At 37.4% G+C, this 6293-nt stretch overlaps 1 long non-coding RNA gene across 1 annotated transcript; it reads right to left on the reverse strand.

Moving 5' to 3' along the window:
- Positions 1-1556: 1556 nt before the first annotated feature.
- Positions 1557-3353, reverse strand: LOC140593492 (uncharacterized). The gene is made up of 2 exons (XR_011993894.1): positions 2913-3353; positions 1557-2389 (listed from the first exon to the last, which is right to left on the reverse strand). It is a non-coding gene; the product is annotated as an uncharacterized lncRNA (long non-coding RNA).
- Positions 3354-6293: the final 2940 nt, after the last annotated feature.

The following is a 6293-nucleotide window of genomic DNA, read 5'->3' on the forward strand; positions in this document are numbered from 1 at the left end:
AGTGATCATTATGCACTTTACTACAATCCCGATTACGATTTATATCGACATTAGAAGTATAATGAAGTGTTCATTTCCAATGTACTGTGAGTGACTATGTAGCCAGATAACTCTTGTGAGTGTATCACAAACGTGGCTAATTGCAGCCGATATTCATTTAATCGTCCCACTGACGGCATATTTACATACGTTAATGGAACGATTCTGACAGCGATGGCGAACACATTCTCCTCATTAAATGATATGGTTTCCGACAAAGGAAGACAAAAGCCTGTGGCTGTGCCACTCTTCTGCCTCACACGCCTCTCTGGTTTAAAATGGAGCATTATCTGTAGCTGTTACTGTCACTTCAGATCCTTTCAGGTGCATGGCGTTTGCTATAAGCCTATTCTGCCTGCCCCAGCATCGAGGGCGACATTAGCATACGGGTGAATGACGGCTCGGTAAAACCCACAAACACAAACAAAAACGTGATGTCCGGCATTCCTGATAATCCCTCCGTGACACAGTGCGGAAAGATATAAAATATAAATATGTATACCAGATGTGGAACGCAAGACATTCACGGCAGATATAGACTTCTGGACGTATTCTCGTTCCTGGCCTTGGTCCATTTTTTATTAAACATATGCAAGGAAAACCTCGGTTTAGCAAGCTGAAAATAACATTAATATTAATATCTGTTAATAGGGTTATTAAGAAGCCACCAGGAATGCAATTTACAAATTAACAATTCAGATCATAGTAGGGCAATCAGACAAACTGATGCAATTCATTGTGTAAGTCTGTATGTAATGCTTCTGGGTTTGTAACTGGATTCATATAGCTGTAAATCTCATTTTTTATGCAACATAAATTACTATTTTCAGTAACCTGGTTTCCTCTTTATAATATTATGTTCACAGAGATTAAAATACAGAATACATTATCTTCAGCTTTGCGGGAGAATGAATGCAGCATTAATGAAAAGATATTTAAGCCGCTAATGCTGTCCAGGAAATTTTTATAGCAGCACGTATAATTAGTGAGAACGTCATTTGTGTTATATTTGCTGTACTGTTTATTTACCCAGGCTAGTGTATGTGGCACAAATTACCTTCTAACTGATATTCAATATAAAAACTGAGCTTTTGAGTCTTTGCACCACAAATCCCCTAGATCGTCTGTGTATCTTCAGGAACTCTTCGCTGGGGCAATAATTCATTGTCACATACAATTTTGCTTTCAAAACATGTTTTTGTCCATTGTATGTAGGGAATGGTATAAGATCATAGGCGTACACTCTAAAAACTGCTGGGTTAAAAACAACCCAATTTGGGTTATTTTGGTAACCCAGCGCTGGGTAAAAAAGGGACTAACCCAACGCTGGGTTATTTTGACCCAACAAGTTGGGTTACACGTTTAACCCAGCATATTGGGTTCTGATTTTTAACCCAACTATTAGTTCAAAATGACTACACTGCTGGGTTGAATGTAACCCAAAATGGGTCAGAAATTTAATCTAGAAACTTTGGTGATTCAAATTACTAAAATAAAAACAATTCTACAGCAATACATACTTCAGTAATGGAATTTTATTTATGACAAAACATGTAAAAAATGTGTCCATATGAATTTAAGACTTTTTTCCCATCTCCACCTCAGCATTAAGACAATTTCTATTAAAATGTATCAAAATGTATCACAGAAACACTGTGACTGAAGTCAGTAACAATGCATCAGACTGAAGTCAGACAAATTAACTTTAGAAAAACACAATTTGAAATATGAAAACTTTTCATAACATTTACATCATGCATAAACATTAATATATCCTGAGATATACAGGAATCATCAGTAAGAATCAATTGCAATGTAATTGCAGAATAGAGGAAAAATAAAAGTATGTAGAAGTAATAATGAAAAAGCATCTAACTGACTGAAGTCAGAAAGATTAACTTTAAAATACAAATTTGTGCATAAACATTAACATATCCTGATATATATAAATCATCAACTGCAATGTAGAAAAAAAAATATGTAGAAGTAAAAATGAAACGGCATCAAACTGACTGAAAAAACAAACAAAAAAAAAACTTAAGAAAATACAAATTTAAGATTAAGAAAAAATAGGAAAACATTTTATAACTTTCCCATTAACAATTATGTGCAAACATCAATATATCCTGAGATATAAAGTGACTGAAGTCAAATTTACTTCCAAGAAAATATGTATTTAAAATATGAAAACATTTCAAACGTCCACTGCAGCAAGTAATGTACTTCGCTCAAATGCTGTGCCATTTATTATAGCAAAGGCTTGAAAGCAGTGGTTGTCTCCAAGCATGAGAACATAAGAAAATTCAATGGACTCTTCTGAACGAAGGTACTCAGCCATATTGGTCCCAATCTGAAAAAAGAAAAAATAAATAAAAAACAAATGGTATAGATTCATTAAGAACTCAAAAATGTGTAAAAGTTAAATATCCTTAGAGCTACCTTCAGAACACCTAAAAAACCTTTAGGAGCATTAAAGACCATAACACACCAAGCTATCAGCATTAGTTAACCACTGACCATGGCCTTAGCACTATGCTTAGAAAATGTCCGTCGAACATGCTTACAGTAGTTTCAAGCCTCCTTTAGCCTGAGCTGAGCTCAGACATTCCCGCCTGCATCAAACCATTTACAGGATTAAAGAAATTACATGTTCGTAGTAAATTAACATCGTTTGCTGTCGAATGTACAACTAAGTCAAACGAATTGAACGAAATGTACCTTACAAGCAGAGCGGGAAATTTATGTGGATGTGCTGACAAAATCAAATTAGTTAAGTAAACTCCGCTATATCAAAACCGTATCTAACACAGTAAATCATTAATAATAAACAAAGTAGATTTAACATATACAAAAGTAATATTTAAAAAATTTACGTTATCCTTTCCAAGCTCCTTCCGATGACGATGTCACGCGCGCTTTCCCGTCCACTGAGCAAGAGATCGGCAGTGAGGCGGAGCACGGCCGTCGCTTAGTCGTTAGGTAATCTCAGTTCAACTGACCGAAAGCCTAAAATTTGCGTGTATATATATTATACAGTAAAGCAAATGTTTTATTTATTATGAACATTGTTAAATACACACTGAATAACTTACGTTTCAGACAGAATTTCACTGGCTTCCCTCTAAAGACGGCGCAAAACTCCGTCAACTCTCGCTGATGTCCCTGGATGTTGACGTGACGTGCGTGCTCTCTTTCACGTCCGCGTTCCCAACGCAGCACTGCTGGGTTATAGATCAAGACCGATTTTCAACCCAAATTGGGTTAAATCAACCCAACTTTGTTACCCAGCAGTCTCAACCCAGCATTTGGGTTGAAAAAACAACCCAGCGTTTTTTAGAGTGTAGCTTTAATGGGGGGCGGGGGGGCTTGCCCCCCAAATATTAAGATGGGGGGATCGCCCCCCTCAATAATATCACTTATAATGTCCGGTTTACAAAAAACACATACGATTAATCTATCTCATTACATAATTTAAAGTTTTTTCTTATACTTTCTTACAGTTAAAACGGTTTATCCTGGACTCCCGCTCCATCAGACAGACGCTCTCTTCCAGAACCACAAGTAAGAAGACGAAACGGGAGCAGTGAGTGCGGACTCACGGTACGGCTTTGTACGTAAACTTAACTCATTGAAGACCTTGTGTCATAGCCAATTAAAAGTTAATCAATAAAAACGTATGTGAAATGGTATAATTTAATCGTCTCACGTCTCACGTCACGATGATCTTATCTTATCTTTTTAACTGCAACTAGCTTGGTTAGTTAACAGCATAGCACAAATAAGCAATGCGGTATGATTCTCATCCCACTGTGTTTGCTGTTACGGCACTAGAATGAGTAAGAAGCCCATCAAAATGGGGCCAGATCTGGCATTTATTTGGAAAGCGCCATAAAGTTTCAATTACCAGAAACTCATTTAGTTCATAAATAGTGCTGCCAGAAAGTCCCATTTATTGCCAAGAAGAGATTCAGTAAATCTCCAGTAGGCCTACTTACGTCTATGGGGCTGTAGGAGAGGATCTTCTATTCGCTATTTTATGTTTGTTGTGTCTCTTTCCAGAAAGTTAGGATGTGTGTATGAGAGACAGGGTGCAGAAGAGTGACAGGGGCATCATAGATGAGGTCATTTTTCCACAATGAATGGCCCGACATTTGTGGCGAAATCTCACAAATTGTGCATAATTTAATTAATTCCCGCAAATTCAGCGTACATAATGGGGGACTTAGCGTACTTAAACTACCATATTAGTCAATATGAATAACAGGAAAATGGAAAGATAAATTTAATTTTATATACTGCATTTATAACAGCAATAGTTTTTTCTTTTGTTTTTTTTTTTTAAAGAACTGTATATAGCGTGACTACAGAATTGCCTTAGAAGGTGACGTCACATCTCTGACCCCGATATACCCGTTCCCCCAGTGTTAGTGGTAAACCTACGCCCCTGCATAAAATAGTGTAATATTGTTGTGGGGGGCAGCTGTATAAATTGAAGGCAAATTTTTATATATTGGACAGTGAATGGAGCCGAATTAAATATTGGGGGGTACATGCCCCCTCCCCTCCGGTCCCTAGGTGCCTAGGGATGACATTGTATCCAAATATTCTGTCCTATAAGACAATGTATCATTAGGTCCGGTTTACACTTGGTTTTAAACTGTGTCTTGGGTAATCGGACCGCAAGTTTACTGTGTTAAATACACATTTAAATGACCTCCAACCAAGACACATTGTGATCGGATCACTGAAACCACTTGCCTAGGTGGTCCGGGATGCATTCGATCGCGTATCTTTTGCAGTGTAAGTGCTAATGCATCCTGATGCATCCCCGACAAGGATGTTACAATAACTCTGCACGGGACCATTTGACCTTCTAGCCGAAGTGACGTAGGCAGTAATGAAATCTGAACACAAGTGGTCAGCTGGACACCGTGGGGAGTCATGACAGACACAGATGCAAATGGTGAAGTATCTCAGCTGTCTGCTTGTGAACTGATCCCCCAAGACGCATTTTAAAACATGGATGCTCTCTGACAAAAGCTTGACTGCTGCTCAGTGTTGAGGAAATATACCCAAGCATTGTTTTTGATCAAAGTTCCCTCTAATGAAGATCAGCCACATACGTATATCAATGCAGATGAAAGTGAGCAAAAGATCTTTATAAATATTTATGAGGCAGATAATTGTATGCATTTGTATTGAAAGAAACACACTTATCTGATTGAGACTGATAAACATAATTATTTGATATCTGATGTTGTGTACTTGTGAAGCAAGATACATTCCATTTGTACTCAGACAACTGACCCATTTCAATGACACATGCCCATTGAGAAAGTCTTTGATGTATGTACTGTAAATCTCTCTGCACCTATATAATTGTCATAATTCAGACTAGAATAGTAGCACACAATTCAAAAAATCAGTTAAAACTGGACCTGGACCTAGAAAATCTCTGATGGAATTCCTCTAAGACATCAATGTGCTCATAGAAATGAATAAGGCCATCTCTCTGCTTCTGTAATTATGCAACTCCTGTGTGTTGCACCAGTGTTGTGTCAGAATTGCATTTGGCTGAGTGTCAAATCCTTTCTTTGTCCTGTACTTAAAAAAGCTATTACAACAGTATTATAACTTGTGCCTCATTCACTCAGAACACTGACATTTAATTTTAAACTGTATTAACTATAGCTATAGCATATGATTATTGAGTAAGTGCTGATAATGGCTTTAAAATGCTTAGCCATTTCAAGAAAATATATAGTTTAATCAATATTTATGTGAATATATGCATGAATTACATTAAAACTTTTTATTCACGGGCAAAACGGTAGTTGTAGTACCTAAATTTAATGGTAAGATGCCATCTGATGACTTGACATTGTTAAATTATGATACTTAATGATTTTCTGGCAATTATTATAATTTTTTTAACTTGTGGCGAGGGGCACCATTAGATATTATGGCCCCCAACCCAGACCAATGCAATTATGTTCCAGATTTTTTCCTGGAATCATTCTAAGCCCTCCACCTCTTACAGCACCTTCGCTTGTGGGACATACCAAGTCATATTAGACGCAGGGGGGTCTTTGGGGTGTATCCTGTAGAAAATGTAGATGCTAGTAGTAACAGTAACAGCTGAGGCAGTTTCTGATGACCGAGCCGCAAACATCTTTTTGTGAGCAAGCTGCCTCATTGACTCAGTAATGCTTATTCCCTCATGCTACCCAAATCCCCACCAGGGATATCTCTCC

Source organism: Paramormyrops kingsleyae, chromosome 12, assembly GCF_048594095.1.
Source record: "Paramormyrops kingsleyae isolate MSU_618 chromosome 12, PKINGS_0.4, whole genome shotgun sequence".
Classification (NCBI taxonomy): Eukaryota; Metazoa; Chordata; class Actinopteri; order Osteoglossiformes; family Mormyridae; genus Paramormyrops; species Paramormyrops kingsleyae.